The sequence below is a fragment of the Panulirus ornatus genome, chromosome 54 (assembly GCF_036320965.1).
Source record: "Panulirus ornatus isolate Po-2019 chromosome 54, ASM3632096v1, whole genome shotgun sequence".
Classification (NCBI taxonomy): Eukaryota; Metazoa; Arthropoda; class Malacostraca; order Decapoda; family Palinuridae; genus Panulirus; species Panulirus ornatus.
Window position 1 is genome coordinate 6798053 of NC_092277.1, and position 25167 is coordinate 6823219.

At 41.2% G+C, this 25167-nt stretch overlaps 1 long non-coding RNA gene across 2 annotated transcripts in view; it reads right to left on the minus strand.

Annotated features, from left to right (window-relative positions):
* LOC139765366 (uncharacterized) overlaps positions 1-25167 on the minus strand; it is a 65366-nt gene extending 40199 nt beyond the window's left edge. For both annotated transcript variants that reach the window (XR_011716654.1, XR_011716653.1), the window contains exon 1: positions 24781-25167. This is a non-coding gene — a long non-coding RNA (uncharacterized lncRNA). The remainder of the gene's footprint in view (positions 1-24780) is intronic.

Here is a 25167-nt window from a genome sequence, read left to right on the forward strand (position 1 = left end):
AGTATTCTTTCTCGCCCTATCTCCCCTATCAACAAACTTATACCTCTGTAATTTCATCATTCACTCTTATCCCCTTCGTCTTTGTGCAATGGCATTATGCAAGCATTCCGCCAATCCTCAGGCACCTCACCATGACTCATATATATATTACATAACCTTAACAACCAATCAACAACACAGTCACCACCTTTTTTAATATATTCCACTGCAATACCATCCAAACCCGCTGCCTTGCCGGCTTTCATCTTCCGCAAAACTTGTACTACCTCTTCTTTGTTTACCAAACCATTCTCCTTAACCCTCTCACTTTGCACACCACCGTGACCAAAACACTCTATATCTGCCACTCTATCATCAAACACATTCAACAAACCTTCAAAATACTCACTCCATCTCCTCACATCACCACTACTTGTTATCACCTCCCCATTAGCCCCCTTCACTGATGTTCCCATTTGTTCCCTTGTCTTAAATATTTTATTTACCTCCTTCCAAAACATTTTTTTCTTATATACTTTGACACTGTCCCCCACATTAGCAAGGTAGCGTAAGGAAACAGATGAAACAATGGCCCAACCCAACCCCATACACATGTATATACTTAGACGTCCACAGCCGCACATATACATACCAATACATCTCAACGTATACATACATATACACACACAGACATGTACATATATACACATGTACATAATTCATACTGTCTGACCTTATTCATTCCTGTAGCCACCCCGTCACATAATGAAATGAAAACCCCCTCCCCCCGCATGTGCGCAAGGTAGCGCTAGGAAAAGACAACAAAGGCCGCATTTGTTCACACTCTGTCTCAAGCTGTCACGTATAATGTACCAAAACCAGAGCTCCCTTTTCACATCCAGGCCTCACAAAACTTTCCATGGTTTACCCCAAGACACTTCACATGCCCTGGTTCAATCCATTGACAGCACGTCGACCCTGGCATAACACATCGTTCCAATTCACTCTATTCCTTGCACGCCTTTCACCCTCCTGCATGTTCTGGCCCCGATCACTCAAAATCTTTTTCACTCGAATCTTTTCACCTACAATTTGGTCTCCCACTTCTTCTTCCCTCCACCTCGGACACATATATCCTTTTTGCCAATCTTTCCTCACTCATTCAAAACACCCTCTTCTGCTCTCTCAACCACACTCTTTCTATTACCACACATCTCTCTCACCCTTTCATTACTTACTCGATCAAACCACCTCACACCACATATTGTCCTCAAACATCTCATTTCAAGCACATCCACACTCCTCTGTACAACTCTATCTATAAGCCATGCCTCGCAACCATATAACATTGTTGGAACCACTATTCCTTCAAACATACCCATTTTTGCTTTCCAAGATAATGTTCTCGACTTCCACACATTCTTCAGCGCTCCCAGAACCTTCGCCCCCTCCCCCACCCTATGATTCACTTCCACTTCCATGGTTCCATCCGCTGCCAAATCCACTCCCAGATAACTAAAACACTTCACTTCCTCCATTTTTTCTCCATACAAACTTACTTCCCAATTGACTTGTCCCTCAACACTACCGTACCTAATAACCTTGCTCTTATTCACATTTACTCTTAACTTTCTTCTTTCACACACTTTACCAAACTCAGTCACCAGCTTCTGCAGTTTCTCACCCAAATCATCCACCAGCGCTGTATCATCAGCAAACAACAACTGACTCACTTCCCAAGCTCTCTCCTCCACAAAAGATTGCATACTTGTCCCTCTTTCCAAAACTCTTGCATTCACCTCCCTAACAACCCCATCTATAAACAAATTAAACAACCATGGAGACATCACGCACCCCTGCCGCAAACGAACATACACTGAGAACCATTTACTTTCCTATCTTCCTACACGTACACATGCCTTACATCCTTGATAAAAACTTTTCACTGCTTCTAACAACTTGCCTCCCACACCATATATTCTTAATACCCACCACAGAGCATTTCTATCAACTCTATCATATGTCTTCTCCAGATCCATAAATGCTACATACAAATCCATTTGCTTTTCTAAGTATTTCTCACATACATTCTTCAAAGTAAATACCTGATCCACACATCCTACCACTTCTGAAACCACACTGCTCTTCCCCAATCTGATGCTCTGTACATGCCTTCACCCTCTCAATCAATTCCCTCCCATATAATTTCCCAGCAATACTCAACAAACTTATACCTCTGTAATTTGAGCACTCACTTTTATCCCCTTTGTCTCTGTACAGTGGCACTATGCAAACATTTCGCCAATCCTCAGTCACCTCACCATGAGTCATATATGTATTACATAACCTTAAAAACCAATCAACAACACAGTCATCCCTTTTTTAGTAAATTCCACTGCAATACCATCCAAAACCAGTGCCTTGCCGGCTTTCATCTTCCGCAAAACTTCTACTACCTGTTTACTAAATCATTCTCCTTAACCCTCTCACTTTGCACACCACCTCGACCAAAACACCCTATATCTGCCACTCTATTATCAAACACATTCAACAAACCTTCAAAATACTCACTCCATCTTCTTCTCACATCACCACTACCTGTTATCACCTCCCCATTAGCCTCCTTCACTGATGTTCCCATTTCTTCCCTTGTCTTTCACACTTTTATTTACCTCCTTCCAAAACATCTTTTTTTCTTATTATGCTCTGTTACTGTCTCTCGTGTTAGCGAGGTAGCGCAAGAATACAGACGAAAGAATAGCCCGACCCACCCAAATACACATGTATATACAAAAAGTCCACACACGCACATATATATTCCTATACATCTCGATGTATACAAATATATATACACACACAGACATATACATATATACACATGTAGATAATTCATACTATCTGACCTTAGTCATTCCTGTCGCCATCCAGCCACATAATGAAATGAAAACCCCCTTCCCCTGCATGTGCGCGAGGTAGTGCTACGAAAAGACAACAAAGGCCACATTTCTTCACACTCCATCTCAAGCTGTCATGTATAATGCACCAAACCAACAGCTCCCTTTCCACATCCAGGCCTCACAAAACTTTCCATGGTTTACCCCAGATGCTTCACATGCCCTGGTTCAATCCATTGACAGCACGTTGACCCCGGTATACCACATCATTCCAATTCACTCTATTCCTTGCAGGCCTTTCACCCTCCTGCATGTTCTGGCCCCGATCACTCAAAATCTTTTGCACTCCATCTTTCCACCTACAATTTGGTCTTCCACTTCTCGTTCCCTTCACCTTGGACACATATATCCTCTTTGCCAATCTTTCCTCACTCATTCTCTCCATGTGACAAAATCATTTCAAAACACCCTCTTCTGCTCTCTCAACCACACTCTTTTTATTACCATACATCTCTCTTACCCTTTCATTCTTTCATTACTTACTCGATCAAACCACCTCACACCACATATTGTCCTCAAACATCTCATTTCTAGCACATCCACCCTCCTCCGCACAACTCTATCTATAGCCTACGCCTTGCAAACATATAACATTGTTAGAACACTATTCCTTCAAACATACCCATTTTTACTTTCCAAAATAACGTTTTCAACTTCCACACATTCTTCAATCCTCCCAAAACTTTCGCCCCCTCCCCCACCCTATGATTCACTTCCGCTTCCATGGTTCCATCTGCTGCCAAATCCACTCCCAGATATCTAAAACACTTCACTTCCTCCAGTTTTTCTCCATTGAAACTTACCTCCCAATTGACTTGTCCCTCAACCCTACTGTACCTAATAACCTTACTCTTATTCACATTTACTCTCAGCTTTCTTCTTTCACTCACTTTACCAAACTCAGTCACCAGCTTCACAGTTTCTCACCCAAATCATCCACCAGCGCTGTATCATCAACGCACAACAACTGACTCACTTCCCAAGCTCTCTCTCCACAACAGACTGCATACTTGCCCCTCTTTCCAAAACTATTGCATTCACCTCCCTAACAACCCCATCCATAAAAAATTAAACAACCATGGAGACATCACACACCCATGCCACAAACCAACATTCACTGAGAGCCAATCACTTTCCTATCTTCCTACACATACACATGCCTTACATCCTCGAAAAAACTTTTCACTACTTCTAACAACTTGCCTCCCACTCCATATATTCTTAATACCCCACACAGAGCATTTCTATCAACTCTATCATATGCTTTCTCCAGATCCATAAATGCTACATACAAATCCATTTGCTTTTCTAAGTATTTCTCACATACATTCTTCAAAGTAAACACCTGATCCACACATCCTCTACCACTTCTTAAATCACACTGCTCTTCCCCAATCTGATGCTCTGTACATGCTTTCACCCTCTCAATCAATACCCTCCCATATAATTTCCCAGCAATACTCAACAAACTTATACCTCTGTAATTTCATCTTTCACTCTTATCCCCTTTGTCTTTGTACAATGGAACTATGCAAGCATTCCGCCAATCCTCAGGCACCTCACCATGAGTCATACATACATTAAATAACCTTCCCAACCAGTCAACAACACAGTTACCCCCTTTTTTTTTTTTTTTATAAATTCCACTGCTATACCAGTGCAAGAGGTGAAAAAGAGGGCAAATGAGAGTTGGGGTGAGAGAGTATCATTAAATTTTAGGGAGAATAAAAAAGATGTATTGTTGACTGGTTGGTAAGGTTATTCAATGTATGTATGACTCATGGTGAGGTGCCTGAGGACTGGCGGAATGCTTGCATAGGCCATTGTACAAAGGCAAAGGGTATGAGAGTGAGTGCTCAAATTACAGAGGTATAAGTTTATTGAGTATTCCTGGGAAATTATATGGGAGGGTATTGATTGTGAGGGTGAAAGCATGTACAGAGCATCAGATTGGGGAGGAGCAGTGTGGTTTCAGAAATGGTAGAGGATGTGTGGATCAGGTGTTTGCTGTGAAAAATGTATGTTAGAAATACTTAGAAAAGCAAATGGATTTGTATGTAGTATTTATGGATCTGGAGAAAGCATATGATAGAGTTGATAGAGATGCTGTATGGAAGGTAGTAAGAATATATGGTGTGGGAGGTAAGTTGTTAGCAGCATTTAAAAGTTTTTATTGAGGATGTTCGTCATGAGTACGTGTAGGAAGAGAGGAAAGTGATTGGCTCTCAGTGAATGTTGGTTTACGGAAGGGGTGCGTTATGTCTCCATGGTTGTTTGATTTGTTTATGGGTGGGGTTGTTAGGGAGGTGAATGCAAGAGTTTTGGAAAGAGGGGCAAGTAAGCAGTCTGTTGTGGAGAGAGAGCTTGGGAAGTGAGTCAGTTGTTGTTCGCTGATGATACAGCGCTGGTGGCTGATTTGTGTGAGAAACTGCAGAATCTGGTGACTGAGTCTGGTAAAGTGTGTGAAAGAAGAAAGCTGAGAGTAAATGTGAATAAGAGCAAGGTTATTAGAGCCTGGGTTGAGGGACAAGTCAATTGGGAGGTAAGTTTGAATGGAGAAAAACTGGAGGAAGTGAAGTGTTTTAGATATCTGGGAGTGGATTTGGCAACAGATGGAACCATGGAAGTGGAAGTGAATCATAGGGTGGGGGAGGGGGCGAAAGTTTTGGGAGCGTTGAAGAATGTGTGGAAGTTGAGAACGTAATTTTGGAAAGCAAAAATGGGTATGTTTGAAGGAATAGTGGTTCTAACAATGTTATATGGTTACGAGGCGTGGGCTATAGATAGAGTTGTGCGAAGGAGGGTGGATGTGCTAGAAATGAGATGTTTGAGGACAATATGTGGTGTGAGGTGGTTTGATCTAGTAAGTAATGAAAGAATGAAAGGGTAAGAGAGATGTGTGGTAATAAGAAGAGTGTGGTTGAGAGAGCAGAAGAGGGTGTTTTGAAATGATTTTGTCACATGGAGAGAATGAGTGAGGAAAGATTGGCAAAGAGGATATATGTGTCAGAGGTGGAGGGAACAAGAAGTGGGAGACCTGATTGTAGGTGGAAAGATGGAGTGAAAAAGATTTTGAGGGATCAGGGGCTGAGTATGCAGGAGGGTGAAAGGCGTACAAGGAATAGAATGAATTTAAACGATGTGGTATACCAGGGTCGACGTGCTGTCAATAGATTGAACCAGGGCATGTGAAGTGTCTGGGGTAAACCATGGAAAGTTTTGTGGGGCCTGGTTGTGGAAAGGGAGCTGTGGTTTTGGTGCATTATACATGACAGCTAGAGACTGAGTATGAATGAATGTGGCCTTTGTTGTCTTTTCCTAGCCCTACCTCATGCACATGTGTGGCAGGGTGGCGACGGGAATTAATAAGGGAAGACAGTATGAATTATGTACATGTGTATATATGTATATGTCTGCGTGTGTAAAGAAGTAAGACTATCAGTGAACGGGAAGAGAGAGGCATTTGGACAATTTTTGCAGGGAAATAATGCAAATGACTGGGAGATGTAAAAAAAAAAAAAAAGAGGCAGGAGGACAAGAGAAAGGTGCAAAAGGTGAAAAAGAGGGCAAATGAGAATTGGGGTGAGAGAGTATCATTAAATTTTAGGGATAATAAAAAGATGTATTGGAAGGAGGTAAATAAAGTGTGTAAGACAAGGGAACAAATGGGAACTTCAGTGAAGGGGCCTAATGGGGAGGTGATAACAAGTAGTGGTGATGTGAGAAGGAGATGAAGTGAGTATTTTGAAGGTTTGTTGAATGTGTTTGATGATAGAGTGACAGATATAGGGTGTTTTGGTTAAGGTGGTGTGCAAAGTGAGAGAGTTAGGGAGAATAATTTGGTAAACAGAGAAGAGGTAGTAAAAGCTTTGTGGCAGATGAAAGCCGGCAAGGCAGCAGGTTTGGATGGTATTGCAGAGGAATTTATCAAAAAAAGGGGGTGACTTTATTGTTGACAGGTTGGTAAGGTTATTTAATGTATGTATGACTCAAGGTGAGGTCCCTGAGGATTGGAGGAATGCTTGCATAGTGCCATTGTACAAGGCAAAGGGGATAAAAGTGAGTGCTCAAATTACAGAGGTATAAGTTTGTTGAGTATTTCTGGGAAATTATATGGGAGGGTATTGATTGAGAGGGTGAAGGTATGTACAGAGCATCAGATTGGGGAGGAGCAGTGTGGTTTCAGAAGCGGTAGAGGATGTTTGGATTAGGTGTTTCCTTTGAAGAATGTATGTGAGAAATACTCAGAAAATCAAATGGATTTGTATGTAGCATTTATGGATCTGGGGAAGGCATATGATAAGAGTTGATAGAGATGCTTTGTGGAAGGTATTAAGAATATATGGAATGGAGGGCAAGTTGTTAGAAGCAGTGAAAAGTTTTTATTGAGGATGTAAGGCATGTGTATGTGTAGGAAGAAAGGAAAGCGATTGGTTCTCAGTGAATGTTGAAATACGGCAGGGGTGTGTGATGTGTCCATGATTGTTTGATTTGTTTATGGATGGGGTTGTTAGGGAGGTGAAGGCAAGAATTTAGGAAAGAGGGTCAAGTATGGAGTCAGTTGTGGATGAGAGAGCTTGGGAAGTGAGTCAGTTGTTGTTCGCTGATGATACAGCGCTGGTGGCTTGTTAATGTGAGAAATTGCAGAAGCTGGTGACTGAGTTTCATAAAGTGTATGAAAGAAGAAAGCTGAGAGTAAATGTGAATAAGAGCAAGTTTATTAGGTACAGTAGGGTTGAGGGACAAGTCAACTGGGAGGTAAGTTTGAATGGAGAAAAACTGGAGGAAGTGAAGTGTTTTAGATATCTGGGAGTGGATTTGGTAGTGGATGGAACCATGGAACCAGAAGTGAATCATAGGGTGGGGGAGGGGGCAAAAGTTCTGGGAGCATCGAAGAATGTGTGGAAGTCGAGAACATTACCTCAGAAAGCAAAAATGAGTATGTTTGAAGGAATAGTGGTTCCAACGTTATATGGTTGCGAGGCATGGGCTATAGACGTAGAGTTGTGCGGAGGAGGGGGGATGTGCTGGAAATGAGATGTTTGAGGACAATATGTGGTGTGAGGTGGTTTGATCGAGTGAGTAATAATAGGGTAAGAGAGGCGTGTGGTAATAAGAGTGTGGTTGAAAGAGCAGAAGAGAGTGTTTTGAAATGGTTTGGTCACATGGAGAGAATGAGTGTGGAAAGATTGACCAAGAGGATATATGTGTCAAAGGTGGAGGGAACAAGAAGTGGGAGACCAAATTGGAGGTGTAAAGATGGAGTGAAAAAGATTTTGAGTGATCGGGGCCTTACCATGCAGGAGGGTGAAAAGCGTGAAAGGAATAGAGTGAATTGGAACGATGTGGTATACCAGGGTCGACGTGCTGTCAATGGATTTAACCAGGGCATGTTAAGCGTCTGGAGTAAACCATAGAAAGTTCTGTGGGGCCTGGATGTGGAAGGGGAGTTGTGGTTTCAGTGCATTAAACATGACAGCTAGAGACTGAGTGTGAACGAATGTGGCCTTTCTTGTCTTTTCCTAGAGCTACCTCGCGCACATGCGGGGGACAGGGTTGCTATTTTGCTATTTCATGTGTGGCAGGGTGGCAATGGGAATGAATAAAGGCAGACAGTATGAATTATGTACATGTGTATGTATTTATATGTCTGTGTGTGTATATATATGTATACATTGAGATGTATAGGTATGTATATTTGCGTGTGTGGATGTGTATGTATATACACGTGTATGTGGGGGGGTTTGGCCATTCTTTCTTCTATTTCCTTGTGCTACCTTGCTAATGCGGGAGACAGTGACAACACCAAATAGAGTAAATAAATAGTCTATGTGTGTATATACATGTATACATTGAGATGTATAGGTATGTATATGTGCTGTGTGTGGACGTGTAAGTATATACATGTGTATGTGGGTGGGGTGGGCCATTCTTTCATCTGTTTCCTTGCGCTACCTCGGTAACGCAGGAGACAGTGACAAAGTATAATAAATGAATAAAATATACATACACAGACATATACATATATACAAATGTACATATTCATACTTGCTGCTCTCAGCCATTCCAGTCGTCACCCTGCCACATATGAAATAACAACCCCCTCCCCCCGCCCATGCATGAGGTACCGCTAGGAAAAGACAACATAGGCCACATTCATTCACACTCAGTCTCTAGCTGTCATTTATAATGCACCGAAACCACAGCTCCCTTCCCACATCCAGGCCCCACAAAATTTTCCACTGTTTACCCCAGATGCTTAACATGCCCTGGTTCAGTCCATTGACAGCACGTTGACCCCGGTATACCACATGGTTCCAATTCACTCTATTCCTTGCACGCCTTTCACCCTCCTGCATGTTCAGGTTCAAAATTAATATTCTAATTAACTTATTTCCTGATATCATCTTCTTTATACCTATCATCGATTTTTCATCAATCTTATTCACTCATTGAGTTCATCCACTAGCAGTAGAAATTATTCTTCTCATTCAAAAATCCCTAATTTCTGTCATAAGGACTGATCTCATCGTTAGTGAAAGAGAAGAGAGAGGCATTTGGACGATTTTTGCAGGGAAATAGTGCAGATGACTGGGAGACATATAAAAGAAAGAGAAAAGAGGTCAAGAGAAAGGTGTAAGAGGTGAAAAAGAGGGCAAATTAGAGTTGGGGTGTGAGAGTATCATTAAATATTAGGGAGAATAAAAAGATGTTTTGGAAGGAGGTAAACAATTTGCATAAGACAAGAGAACAAATGGAAACATCAGTGAAGGGGGTAAATGGAGAGGCAATAACAAGAAGTGGTGAAATGATAGGGAGGAGTAAGTACTTTGAAGGTTGTTGAATGTGTTTGATGAGAAAGAGTGGCAGATATAGGGTGTTTTGGTCGAGGTGGTGTGCAAAGTGAGAGGCTCAGGGAGAATGACTTGGTAAACAGAGAAGAGGCTGTGAAAGCTTTGTGGAAGATCAAAGCCGGCAAGGCAGCGGGTTTAGATGGTATTGCTGCAGAATTTATTCAAAAAGGGGTCACTGTGTTGTTTGTTAACTGGTTAGTGAGGATATTCAATGCATGTATGGTTCATGGTGAAGTGCCTGAGGATTGGCGGAATGCATGCATAGTGGCATAGTGCGATTGTACAAAGGCAAAGGGGATAAAGGTGTGTTCAAATTACAGAGGTATAAGTTTGTTGAGAATTTCTGGGGAACTATATGGGAGGATATTGACTAAAAGGGTGAAGGCATGTACACAGCATCAGATTGCGGAAGAGCAGTGTGGTTTTAGAAGTGATCAGGTGTTTGCTTTGAAGAATGTATGTGAGAAATACTTAGAAAAGCAAATGGATTTGTATGTAGCATTTATGGATCTGGAGAATGCATATGATAGAGTTGATAGAGAAGCTCTATGGAAGATATTAAGAGCATATGGTGTGGGAGGCATGTTGCTGGAAGCAGTGAAAAGTTTTTATCGAGGATGTAAGGCATGTGTATGAGTAGGAAGAGAGGAAAGCGACTGGTTCCCACTGAATGTCGGTTTGCAGCAGGGGTGCATGATGCCTCCATGGTCGTTTAATTTGTTCATGGTTGGGGTTGTTAGGGAGGTGAATGCAAGAGTTTTGGAGAGAGGGGCAAATATGCAGTCTGTTGTCAATGAGAGGGCTTGGGAAGTGAGTCAGTTGCTGTTCACTGATGATACAGCACTGGTGGCTGATTCAGATGAGAAACTGCAGAGGTTGGTGACTGAGTTTAGTAAAGTGTTTCAAAGAAGAAAGCTGTGAGTAAATGTGAATAAGAGCAAGATCATTAGGTTCAGTAGGGTTGAGGGACAAGTTAATATAGGTAAGTTTGGATGGAGAAAAACTGGAGAAAGTGAAGTGCTTTAGATATCTGGGAGTGGATTTAGCAGCATATGGAACCATGGAAGTGGAAATGAGTCACAGGGTGGGGGAGGGGGCTAAGGTTCTGAGAGCGTTCAAGAGTATGTGGAAGGCGAGTAAATTATCTTGGAGAGCAAAAATGGGTATGTTTGAAGGAATAGTGGTTCCAACAATGTTATAAGGTTGTGAGGCATGGGCTATAGGTAGGGTTATACAGAGGAGAGATGTGTAATAATAAAAACAGTGTGGTTGAGAGAGCAGAAGAGGGTGTTTTGAAATGGTTTGGTCACATGGAGAGAATGAGTGAGGAAAGATTGATAAAGAAGATATATGTGTCAGAAGTAGAGGGAACAACAAGTGGGAGACCAAATTGGAGGTGGAAGGATGGAGTGTAAAAGATTTTGAGCAATTGGAGCCTGAACATACAGGAGGGTGAAAGGCATGCAAGTAATAGAGTGAATTGGAACGATGTGGTATACCGGGGTCGACATGCTGTCAATGGATTGAACCAGGGCATGTGAAGCGTCTGGGGTAAGCCATAGAAAGATTTGTGGGGCCTGGGTAGGGAAAGGGAGGTGGTTTTGGTGCATTATACATGACAGCAAGAGACTGAGTGTGAATACATGTGGCCATTGTTGTCTTTTCCTAGCACTAACTTGCTCACACGCAGGGGGAGGGGGTGCCAGGAAGGGATGAATGCAGCATGTATGAATATTTACTTGTGTATATATGTATATGTCTCAGTATGTATAGGTATATACATGTTGAAATGTATAGGTGTGTATACGTGCGTGTGTGGGCGTTTATGTATATACGTGTGTATATGGGTGGGTTGAGCCATTCTTTCATGTTTCCTTGCACTGTCTCGCTAACGTGGGAGACCGACAAGGTATATTAGAAAATTACAAAACATATTAGATCTGTTTATGTATGTAGCTTCACTGGCTTCAAATGAATCTTGTAAATCATCCACCTTTTATGTTAGACTTATTACTTTCCTTTCATTAATCTTATCAGGGACTTTTTTTCTTGACAAATACTCTATTTTCATCCCAGCCAGTCTCCATACAACACTTCAGTTACTTAAAAATGCTTCAGATTATTCATCTGAATTAACACTTCTCATTTACAATTTTCCAGTTATAAGAATAACTATTTATCTATTATACTTTGTCGTTGTCTTCCATTTTAGCGAGGTAGCACAAGGAAACAGATGATAGAATGGCCCAACCCACCCACACACACATGTATATACATACAGGTCCACACATGCACCAATACATACCTATACATTTCAATGTGCTGAAAAAGGACTGGTGATTGGGAATATCTGGTTTAAAAAGCGAGATATACATAAATATACGTATGTAAGTGGGAGAGATGGCCAGAGAGCGTTATTGGATTACGTGTTAATTGATAGACGCACGAAAGAGAGACTTTTGGATGTTAATGTGCTGAGAGGTGCAACTGGAGGGATGTCTGATCATTATCTTGTGGAGGCGAAGGTGAAGATTTGTGGGGGTTTTCAGAAAAGAAGAGAGAATGTTGGGGTGAAGAGAGTGGTGAGAGTAAGTGAGCTTGGGAAGGAGACTTGTGTGAGGAAGTACCAGGAGAGACTGAGTACAGAATGGAAAAAGGTGAGAACAAAGGAGGTAAGGGGAGTGGGGGAGGAATGGGATGTATTTAGGGAAGCAGTGATGGCTTGCGCAAAAGATGCTTGTGGCATGAGAAGCGTGGGAGGTGGGTTCATTAGAAAAGGTAGTGAGTGGTGGGATGAAGAAGTAAGATTATTAGTGAAAGAGAAGAGAGAGGCATTTGGATGATTTTTGCAGGGAAAAAATGCAAATGAGTGGGAGATGTATAAAAGAAAGAGGCAGGTCAAAAGAAAGGTGCAAGAGGTGAAAAAGAGGGCAAATGAGAGTTGGGGTGAGAGAGTATCATTAAATTTCAGGGAGAATAAAAAGATGTTTTGGAAGGAGGTAAATAAAGTGCGTAAGACAAGGGAGCAAATGGGAACTTCAGTGAAGGGGGCTAATGGGGAGGTGATAACAAGTAGCGGTGATGTGAGAAGGAGATGGAGTGAGTATTCTGAAGGTTTGTTGAAGGTGTTTGATGATAGAGTGGCAGATATAGGGTGTTTTGGTCAAGGTGGTGTGCAAAGTGAGAGGGTTGGGGAAAATGATTTGGTAAATAGAGAAGAGGTAGTAAAAGCTTTACGGAAGATGAAAGCCGGTAAGGCAGCAGGTTTGGAAGGTATTGCAGTGGAATTTATTAAAAAAGGGGGTGACTGTATTGTTGACTGGTTGGTAAGGTTATTTAATGTATGTATGATTCATGGTGAGGTGCCTGATGATTGGCGGCATGCTTGCATAGTGCCATTGTACAAAGGCAAAGGGGATAAGAGTGAGTGCTCAAATTACAGAGGTATAAGTTTGTTGAGTATTCCTGGGAAATTATATGGGACGGTATTGATTGAGAGGGTGAAGGCATGTACAGAGCATCAGATTGGGGAAGAGCAGTGTGGTTTCAGAAGTGGTAGAGGATGTGTGGATCAGGTGTTTGCTTTGAAGAATGTATGTGAGAAATACTTAGAAAAACAAATGGATTTGTATGTAGCATTTATGGATCTGGAGAAGGCATATGATAGAGTTGATAGAGATGCTCTGTGGAAGGTTTTAAGAATATATGGTGTGGGAGGCAAGTTGTTAGAAGCAGTGAAAAGTTTTTATCGAGGATGTAAGGCATGTGTACGTGTAGGAAGAGAGGAAAGTGATTGGTTCTCAGTGAATGTAGGTTTGCGGCAGGGGTGTGTGATGTCTCCATGGTTGTTTAATTTGTTTATGGATGGGGTTGTTAGGGAGGTGAATGCAAGAGTTTTGGAAAGAGGGGCAAGTATGAAGTCTGTTGTGGATGAGAGAGCTTGGGAAGTGAGTAAGTTGTTGTTCGCTGTTGATATAGCGCTGGTGGCTGATTCATGTAAGAAACTGCAGAAGCTGGTGACTGAGTTTGGTAAAGTGTGTGAAAGAAGAAAGTTAAGAGTAAATGTGAATAAGAACAAGGTTATTAGGTACAGTAGGGTTGAGGGTCAAGTCAATTGGGAGGTAAGTTTGAATGGGGAAAAACTGGAGGAAGTAAAGTGTTTTAGATATCTGGGAGTGGATCTGGCAGCGGATGGAACCATGGAAGTGGAAGTGGATCATAGGGTGGGGGAGGGGGCGAAAATTCTGGGAGCATTGAAGAATGTTTGGAAGTCGAGAACATTATCTCGGAAAGCAAAAATGGGTATGTTTGAAGGAATAGTGGTTCCAACAATGTTGTATGGTTGCGAGGCATGGGCTATGGATAGAGTTGTGCGCAGAAGGGTGGATGTGCTGGAAATGAGATGTTTGAGGACAATATGTGGTGTGAGGTGGTTTGATCAAGTAAGTAATGAAAGGGTAAGAGAGATGTGTGGAAATAAAAAGAGTGTGGTTGAGAGAGCAGAGGAGGGTGTTTTGAAATGGTTTGGTCACATGGAGAGAATGAGTGAGGAAAGATTGACAAAGAGGATATATGTGTCAGAGGTGGAGGGAATGAGGAGAAGTGGGAGACCAAATTTCAGGTGGAAGTATGGAGTGAAAAAGATTTTGAGTGATCGGGGCCTGAATATGCAGGAGGGTGAAAGGCGTGCAAGGAATAGAGTGAATTGGAACGATGTGGTATACCGGGGTCAACGTGCTGTCAATGGATTGAACCAGGGCATGTGAAGCGTCTGGGGTAAACCATGGAAAGTTGTGTGGGGCCTGGATGTGGAAAGGGAGCTGTGGTTTCCGTGCATTATTACATGACAGCTAGAGTCTGAGTGTGAACGAATGGGGCCTTTGGTGTCTTCCTAGCGCTACCTCGCGCACATGAGGGGGGAGGGGGTTGTTATTCAATGTGTGGCGGGGTGGCGATGGGAACAAATAAGGGCAGACAGTATGAATTATGTACATGTGTATATATGTATATGTCTGTGTGTATATATATGTGTACATTGAGATGTATAGGTATGTATATTTGCGTGTGTGGACGTGTATGTATATACATGTGTATGTGGGCGTGTTGGGCCATTCTTTCGTCTGTTTCCTTGCGCTACCTCGCTAACGCGGGAGACAGCGACAAAGCAAAGCAAACATTTCAATGTATACATATGTATACATACACAGATTCATATACAAATATTCATATGTACATATTATCCCTGGGGATAGGGGTGAAAGAATACTTCCCACGCACTCCTCGCGTGCCGTCGAAGGCGACTAGAGGGGACGGGAGCGGGGGGCCAGAAATCCTCCCCTCCTTGTATTTCTTTAACTTTCTAAAATGGGAAACAGAAGAAGGAGTCACGCGGGGAGTGCTCATCCTCCTCGAAGGCTCAGACTGGGGTGTCTAAATGTGTGTGGATGTAACCAAGATGTGAAAAAAGGAGAGATAGGTAGTATGTTTGAGGAAAGGAACCTGGATGTTTTGGCTCTGAGTGAAATGAAGCTAAAGGGTAAAGGGGAAGAGTGGTTTGGGAATGTCTTGGGAGTAAAGTCAGGCGTTAGTGACAGGACAAGAGCAAGGGAAGGAGTAGCAGTGCTCCTGAAACAGGAGTTGTGGGAGTATGTGATAGAATGTAAGAAAGTAAATTTTCGATTAATATGGGTAAAACTGAAAGTTGATGGAGAGAGATGGGTGATTATTGGTGCATATGCATCTGGGCATGAGAAGAAAGATCATGAGAGGCAAGTGTTTTGGGAGCAGCTGAATGAGTGTGTTAGTGGTTTTGATGCACGAGAACGGGTTATAGTGATGGGTGATTTGAATGCAAAGGTGAGTAATGTGGCAGTTGAGGGAATAATTGGTATACATGGGGTGTTCAGTGTTGTAAATGGAAATGGTGAAGAGCTTGTAGATTTATGTGCTGAAAAAGGACTGGTGACTGGGAATACCTGGTTTAAAAAGCGAGATATACATAAGTATACATATGTAAGTAGGAGAGATGGCCAGAGAGCGTTATTGGATTAAGTGTTAATTGACAGGCGCGCGAAAGAGAGACCTTTGGATGTTAATGTGCTGAGAGGTGCAACTGGAGGGATGTCTGATCATTATCTTGTGGAGGCTAAGGTGAAGATTTGTATGGGTTTTCAGAAAAGAAGAGTGAATGTTGGGGTGAAGAGGGTGGTGAGAGTAAGTGAGCTTGGGAAGGAGACTTGTGTGAGGAAGTACCAGGAGAGACTGAGTACAGAATGGAAAAAGGTGAGAAAAATGGAAGTAAGGGGAGTGGGGGAGGAATGGGGTGTATTTAGGGAATCAGTGATGGATTGTGCAAAAGATGCTTGTGGCATGAGAAGAGTGGGAGGTGGGTTGATTAGAAAGGGTAGTGAGTGGTGGGATGAAGAAGTAACATTATTAGTGAAAGAGAAGAGAGAGGCATTTGGACGATTTTTTGCAGGGAAAAAATGCAATTGAGTGGGAGATGTATAAAAGAAAGAGGCAGGAGGTCAAGAGAAAGGTGCAAGAGGTGAAAAAGAGGGCAAATGAGAGTTGGGGTGAGAGAGTATCATTAAATTTTAGGGAGAATAAAAAGATGTTCTGGAAGGAGGTAAATAAAGTGCGTAAGACAAGGGAGCAAATGGGAACTTCAGTGAAGGGCGCAAATGGGGAGGTGATAACAAGTAGTGGTGATGTGAGAAGGAGATGGAGTGAGTATTTTGAAGGTTTGTTAAATGTGTTTGATGATAGAGTGGCAGATATAGGATGTTTTGGTCAAGGTGGTGTGCAAAGTGAGAGGGTTAGGGAAAATGATTTGGTAAACAGAGAAGAGGTAGTAAAAGCTTTGTGGAAGATGAAAGCCGGCAAGGCAGCAGGTTTGGATGGTATTGCAGTGGAATTTATTAAAAAAGGGGGTGACTGTATTATTGACTGGTTGGTAAGGTTATTTAATGTATGTATGATTCATGGTGAGGTGCCTGAGGATTGGCGGAATGCGTGCATAGTGCCATTGTACAAAGGCAAAGGGGATAAGAGTGAGTGCTCAAATTACAGAGGTATAAGTTTGTTGAGTATTCCTGGGAAATTATATGGGACGGTATTGATTGAGAGGGTGAAGGCATGTACAGAGCATCAGATTGGGGAAGAGCAGTGTGGTTTCAGAAGTGGTAGAGGATGTGTGGATCAGGTGTTTGCTTTGAAGAATGTATGTGAGAAATACTTAGAAAAGCAAATGGATTTGTATGTAGCATTTATGGATCTGGAAAAGGCATATAATAGAGTTGATAGAGATGCTCTGTGGAAGGTATTAAGAATATATGGTGTGGGAGGCAAGTTGTTAGAAGCAGTGAAAAGTTTTTATCGAGGATGTAAGGCATGTGTATGTGTAGGAAGAGAGGAAAGTGATTGGTTCTCAGTGAATGTAGGTTTGCGGCAGGGGTGTGTGATGTCTCCATGGTTGTTTGATTTGTTTATGGATGGGGTTGTTAGGGAGGTGAATGCAAGAGTTTTGGGAAGAGGGGCAAGTATGAAGTCTGTTGTGGATGAGAGAGCTTGGGAAGTGAGTCAGTTGTTGTTCGCTGATGATACAGCGCTGGTGGCTGATTCATGTGAGAAACTGCAGAAGCTGGTGACTGAGTTTGGTAAAGTGTGTGAAAGAAGAAAGTTAATAGTAAATGTGAATAAGAGCAAGGTTATTAGGTACAGTAGGGTTGAGGGTCAAGTCAATTGGGAGGTAAGTTTGAATGGAGAAAAACTGGAGGAAGTAAAGTGTTTTAGATATCTGGGAGTAGATCTGGCAGAGGATGGAACCATGGAAGCAGAAGTGGATCATAGGGTGGGGGAGGGGGCGAAAATTTTGGGAGCCTTGAAGAATGTGTGGAAGTCGAGAACATTATCTCGGAAAGCAAAAATGGGTATGTTTGAAGGAATAATGGTTCCAACAATGTTGTATGGTTGCGAGGCGTGGGCTATGGATAGAGTTGTGCGCAGTAGGGTGGATGTGCTGGATATGAGATGTTTGAGGACAATGTGTGGTGTGAGGTGGTTTGATCGAGTAAGTAACGTAAGGGTAAGAGAGATGTGTGGAAATAAAAAGAGCATGGTTGAGAGAGCAGAAGAGGGTGTTTTGAAATGGTTTGGGCACATGGAGAGAATGAGTGAGGAAAGATTGACCAAGAGGATATATGTGTCGGAGGTGGAGGGAACGAGGAGAAGTGGGAGACCAAATTGTAGGTGGAAAGATGGAGTGAAAAAGATTTTGTGTGATCGGGGCCTGAACATGCAGGAGGGTGAAAGGAGGGCAAGGAATAGAGTGAATTGGATCGATGTGGTATACCGGGGTTGACGTGCTGTCAGTGGATTGAATCAGGGCATGTGAAGTGTCTGGGGTAAACCATGGAAAGCTGTGTAGGTATGTATATTTGCGTGTGTGGACGTATGTATATACATGTGTATGGGGGTGGGTTGGGCCATTTCTTTCGTCTGTTTCCTTGCGCTACCTTGCAAACGCGGGAGACAGCGACAAAAAAAAAAAAACATAACTCACACTTGCTACCTTTATTCATTCCCGTCACCACCCCGCCACATGTGAAAGACACCCCCCTCCACCCGCACACACATGACATAGTGCTAGGAAAAGACAACAAAGGCCACATTCGTTCACACTCAGTCTCTAGCTGTCATGGATAATGCACCGAAACCGCAGCTCACTTTCCACATCCAAGCAATACAAAATTTTCCATAACTATTGTTGTAATTTTTCATTCACTTTTTACACTTATTGTAGTAGTCAAATAAGCATTCCTAGGAGCCTTACATCTACCAAAATGAATAACACAACCAATCCAAAAAATGCATCCTTTGTATAAAATCATAAATGGAGCCATAGTAGATATACCTATTCCAAGAAACATTTCAATATTTTGAAACTTCTCTTCTCTTTTAGGATTATGCCAATCTGTTCAAATTCTAACAGGACTCCTTTTAGCTCCACACTACAAAGAAGATTTTTCTAGTGTAGCTCACATTTGTCATGACATAAACTATTGATGACTACATCGTACAATACACACTAACGGAGCATGCTTTTTCTAAATTTGTCATTGTATACATATTAGATGAGATATTAATTATAGATCTTTCTTGTTCATCGAAGTATGACTAATCAGAGATTTAATTCTATCTATTCATTCATTTTGCTTTGTAGCTGTCTCCCGCGTTAGCTAGTTAGCGCAAGGAAACAGACGAAAGAATGGCCCAACCCACCCACATACACATGTACATACATACACGTCCACACAAGCAAATATATATATCTATACATCACAATGTATACATATATATACACACACAGACATATACATATATACAAATGTACATAATTCATACTGTCTGCCTTTATTCATTCCCATGGCCACCACGCCACACATGGAATAACAACCCCCTCCCCCCTCATGTGTGCGAGGTAGCGCTAGGAAAAGACAACAAAGGCCACATTTGTTCACTCAGTCTCTAGCTGTCATGTAATAATGCACTGAAACCACAGCTCCCTTTCCACATCCAGGCCCCACACAACTTTCCATGGTTTACCCCAGGCGCTTCACATGCCCTGGTTTAATCCATTGACAGCATGTCAACCCTGGTATACCACGACGTTCCAATTCACTCTATTCCTTACACGCCTTTCATCCTCCTGCATGTTCAGGCCCTGATCACTCAAAATCTTTTTCACTCCATCTTTCCACCTCCAATTTGGTCTCCCACTTCTCCTCGTTCACACCACCTCTGACACATATATCCTCTTGGTCGATCTTTCCTCACTCATTCTCTCCATGTGATCAAACCATTTCAAAACACCCTCTTCTGCTCTCTCAACCACACTCTTTTTATTACCCCACATCTCTCTTACCCTATTATTACTTACTCGATCAAACCACCTCACACCACATATTGTCCTCAAACATCTCATTTCCAGCAGATCCACCCTCCTGTGCACAACTCTATCCATAGCCCACGCTTCGCAACCATATAACATTGTTGGAACCACTATTCCTTCAAACTTACCCATTTTTGCTTTCCGAGATAATGTTTTCAACTCCCACACATTCTTCAACGCTCCAAGAATTTTCGCCCCCTTCCCCACGCTATGATTGACTTCTGCTTCCATGGTTCCATCCGCTGCCAAATCCACTCCCAGATATCTAAAACACTTCACTTCCTACAGTTTTTCTCCATTCAAACTTACCTCCCAATTAACTTGACCCTCAACCCTACTGTACCTAATAACCTTGCTCTTATTCACATTTACTCTTAACTTTCTTCTTTCACACACTTTACCAAACTCAGTCACCAGCTTCTGCAGTTTCTCACATGAATCAGCCACCAGCGCTGTATCATCAGCAAACAACAACTGACTCACTTCCCAAGCTCTCTCATCCACAACAGACTGCATACTTGCCCCTCTTTCCAAAACTCTTGCATTCACCTCCCTAACTACCCCATACATAAACAAATTAAACAACCATGGAGACATCACACACCCCTGTTGCAAACCTACATTCACTGAGAACCAATCACTTTCCGCTCTTCCTACACGTACACATGCCTTACATCCTCAATAAAAACTTTTCACTGCTTCTAAAAACTTGCCTCCCACACCATATATTCTTAATACCTTCTACAGAGAACCTCTATCAACTCTATCATATGCCTTCTCCAGATCCATAAATGCTACATACAGATCCATTTGCTTTTCTAAGTATTTCTGACGTACATTTTTCAAAGGAAACACCTGATCCACACATCCTCTACCACTTTTGAAACCACACTGCTCTTCCCCAATCTGATGCTCCGTACATGCCTTCACCTTCTCAATCAATACCCTCCCATATAATTCACCGGAAATACTCAAATAACTTATACCTCTGTACTTTGAGCACTCACTTTTATCCCCTTTGCCTTTGTACAATGGCACGATGCAAGCATACCACCAATCCTCAGGCACCTCAACATGAATCATATACATACCTATATATCTCAACGTATACATATATACATACACACAGACATATACATATATATTCATATACATAATTCATACTGTCTGCCTTTATTCATTCCGTGCCACCCAGCCAAACATGAAATGACAAACGCCTCCCCCCACATGTGTGCGAGGTAGCGCTAAGAAAAGACAACAAAAGCCCCATTCCTTCACACTCATCCTCTAGCTGTCATGTATAATGCACCAAAACCACAGCTCCTTTTTCACATCCAGGCCCCACAAAACCTTCCACGGTTTACCCCAGATGCTTCACATGCCCTGGTTCAATCCATCGACAGCACGTTGACCCCATTATACCGCATCATTCCAATTTACTCTATTCCTTGCACGCCTTTCACCCTCCTGTATGTTCAGGCCCCGATCACTCAAAATCTTTTTCACTCCATCTTTCCACCTCCAATTTGGTCTCACACTTCTCCTCGTTCCCTCTACCTCTGACACATATATCCTCTTGGTCAATCTCTCCTCACTCATTCTCTCCGTGTGACCAAACCATTTCAAAACACCCTCTTGTGTTCTCTCAACCACACTCTTTTTATTACCACAAATCTCTCTTGCCCTTTCATTACTTACTAATCAAATAAAAAACAGACAATAACTTTTAAATTCCATGAAAAAATAAAATAATCTAACGAAACTGGAAGGAAACTCTTTTAAGCCAAATACATAAGTTTATCATAATGAAAACAAGGCACTGTTCTGCGGACTCAAATAAAAACAAAAGCTATACCCACTAACATCACATAAAAAACGGAAACTAAAAAGATTTCCTCCTAAAAAGATAATCCTAAAAAGCATACTTTTAAACAAAATTCTCCTATATCCTGACATAAAAATTAAAGCAAATCCACCTCCCTTATGTTCAGTATTGAATCCAGAAACCAATTCAGATTCCCCCTTAGCAAAATCAAAAAGAGTTCGATTAGTTTCAGCTAAACATGATGCCAACCATACTCCCCTTAAAGGCAAAATAAGTCACAAAAATCAAACCTTCTCTATATAATCTAAAAAGCCCTGAATTAAATATCTCCATCAAAAAGAAATATCTTAATAGAAAGGTTTGTTCCTTAGAAAATAACTTCACAGCATCAGAGAAAGGTTGCAAAATTCCAGCAATCCCTACATTAGTGAGACCTTTACCAATTTTCACATATCCTAAAACTTTTTGCTCTAACAAAGTTACAAATGCTACAGCGATTAGTACACAAATAATAACTAATAAATATCTTAAAGCAGAAATAATAAAAATAATCAACCTGTACCCCACAAAGAACAACTTAGCATATTGACATGAGATTCTATATAATTAGATCCTAAATCTAATACATAAATACTGCCAAAGTAATATTCCATAGCAGAAAACAATTCTAATCCTTAAATCCTTTCATACTAAAGGAATTCTTTTTTATGGGGGATAGAAACCTACCCGGAAGTGAATCATAGGGTGAGAGTGGGGGCAAAAGTTCTGGGAGCGTTGAAGAATGTGTGAAGTCCAGAACATTATCTCGGAAAGCAAAAATGGGTATGTTTTAAGGAATAGTGGTTCCAACAATATCATATGGTTGTGAGGTGTAGGCTATGGATGGAGTTGTGCGGAGGAGGGTGGATGTGCTGGAAATGAGATGTTTGAGGACAATATGTGGTGTGAGGTGGTTTGATCAAGTAAGTAATAATAGTGTAAGAGAGATGTGTGGTAATAAAAAGAGTGTGGTTGAGAGAGCACAAGAGGGTGTTTTGAAATGGTTTGGTCACATGGAGAGAATGAGTAAGGAAAGATTGACCAAGAGGATATATGTGTCAGAGGTGGAGGGAACGAGAAGTGCGAGACCAAATTGGAGGTGGAAAGATGGAGTGAAAAATATTTTGAGTGATCGGGGCCTGAACATGCAGGAGGGTGAAAGGCGTGCAAGGAATAGAGTGAATTGGAACGATGTGGTATACCAGAGTTGACGTGCTGTCAATGTGTGGCAGGGTGGCGGCAGGAATGGATGTATATGTATATGTGCATGTGTGGGAATTTATGCACATACATGTGTATGTGGGTGGGTTGGGCCATTCTTTCATCTGTTTTCTTGCGCTTCCTCGCTAACGCGGGAGACAGCGACAAAGTATAATAAAAAAATAACATTTATATCTTTATTGATTATATTATTTTCTTTTCTTCTCAAAACAGACAAAATCCCTTCTTTCTCTCTCTCTCTCTCTCTCTCTCTCTCTCTCTCTCCCTCCCCCAACACACCAAATAAAAAAATCTATTCTTATTAATCTTTACTTTAACCATTTTTGTCAGGCATCATATTCAATACATTAGAATTTTGATAATGAATATGAAAAATAAAGTTTTACAAAACTAAGAAATTTAAATAGGAGGGTGTAATGAGAAAAGTAAGTGTATTTCTTACAAAAATGGTTCGATATATTCATCTATGAATATAAAATATATAAATGAATAAATATTTTTAACCATTTTTGGAAGAAATACATTAATTTTTCTCATTACTCCCTCCTATCTAAATTTCTTAATCTCATACAACTTTCTTACTATATTTTTCATATTTTTTATCAAAATTTTAATGTATTAAATATGATGCCTGATAAAAGGTTTGTTTTGATAGAACAAGTAATGCAGGCCCATGCCATATACTAAAAACTGATTTATGAAATGAATCCTGATTACATATAGTAAACTTGACACAAAATCCAGTTTCCTGTACTTTATGTTACTGCAGTTTCAAGTATTGTTTTTACAAAATCACTATCTATAACTCCATCATAAAAGAAAAATAACAATACTTTTTTTTTTTTTTGCTTTGTCGCTGTCTCCCACGTTTGCGAGGTAGCGTAAGGACACAGACGAAAGAAATGGCCCAACCCACCCCCATACACATGTATATACATACACGTCCACACATGCAAATATACATACCTATACATCTCAGTGTACACATATATATACACACATAGACATATATACACATGTACATAATTCATACTGTCTGCCTTTATTTATTCCCATCGCCACCTTGCCACACATGGAATAACATCCCCTCCCCCCTCATGTGTGCGAGGTAGCACTAGGAAAAGAGCTCGAGAAGTGAGTCAGTTGTTGTTCGCTGATGATACAGCGCTGGTGGCTGATTCATGTGAGAAACTGCAGAAGCTGGTGACTGAGTTTGGTAAAGTGTGTGAAAGAAGAAAGTTAAGAGTAAATGTGAATAAGAGCAAGGTTATTAGGTACAGTAGGGTTGAGGGTCAAGTCAATTGGGATGTAAGTTTGAATGGAGAAAAGCTAGAGGAAGTAAAGTGTTTTAGATATCTGGAAGTGGATCTGGCAGCGGATGGAGCCATGGAAGCGGAAGTGAATCATAGGGTGGGGGAGGGGGCGAAAATCCTGGGAGCCTTGAAGAATGTGTGGAAGTCGAGAACATTATCTCGGAAAGCAAAAATGGGTATGTTTGAAGGAATAGTGGTTCCAACAACAATACATGTTTCCACTTTTAATTAGTTCCTTGACTATGAATACTAATGCATTATTTGCTAGATTGTCTGAAATCCCATGTTCTCTATAATCTTCCCTCCCAATGATAGAATCTCTTCTCTCATTATAAAATTCATATTCCACAAGACTCATCCCATCAAGAAATAATGCCACAAAATTTTTCCTCTGTCCTGATCTTCCCAGCTTTATCTTTCAACATACTTAGTGTGTAGGTAATCCAAGATACATTCATATAAATTCTGCAAAACCAAATTTGCAATGTACCCACAAAAGTCAAAGCAAAAATGTTACAAAGAAATCTGTAGGCTTTAGGGCTATGGTAGTGGGTAGCTAAAACAAAACTTTTTTGCTGTAATTTTCTTTTGTACTACCAGAACCCTAAAAAAAAGTCTAAAACATTATGATTAAGGCACATACCTTGAAGCATTTCCCATCCACTTTTCAGGGGTGTTGTATATTTCAGATGAATTAACTTGCAGGTGTTTTTTCATCCCCTTATTTTTGTTCTGCATTTCTTTATTAGTTATGTTGTTGGTGACATTTTTTAACTGCCTCTGAAAAAATTGTGACATTTAGTTTGGAAGTACCATTAAAAGTACAACTAACTCTCAGTAAAGCATATTTATCAGTTTATTATACTTAATAGACATCTCAAATGTTAGAGATGTAGTGCAAGGAAACAGACGAGGAATGGCCCAACCCAACATATATAAATGTATATACATAAACGCCCACACACACATATATACATGCATATACATTTCAAAGTTTACATACATATACACACACAGATATATACTTTTT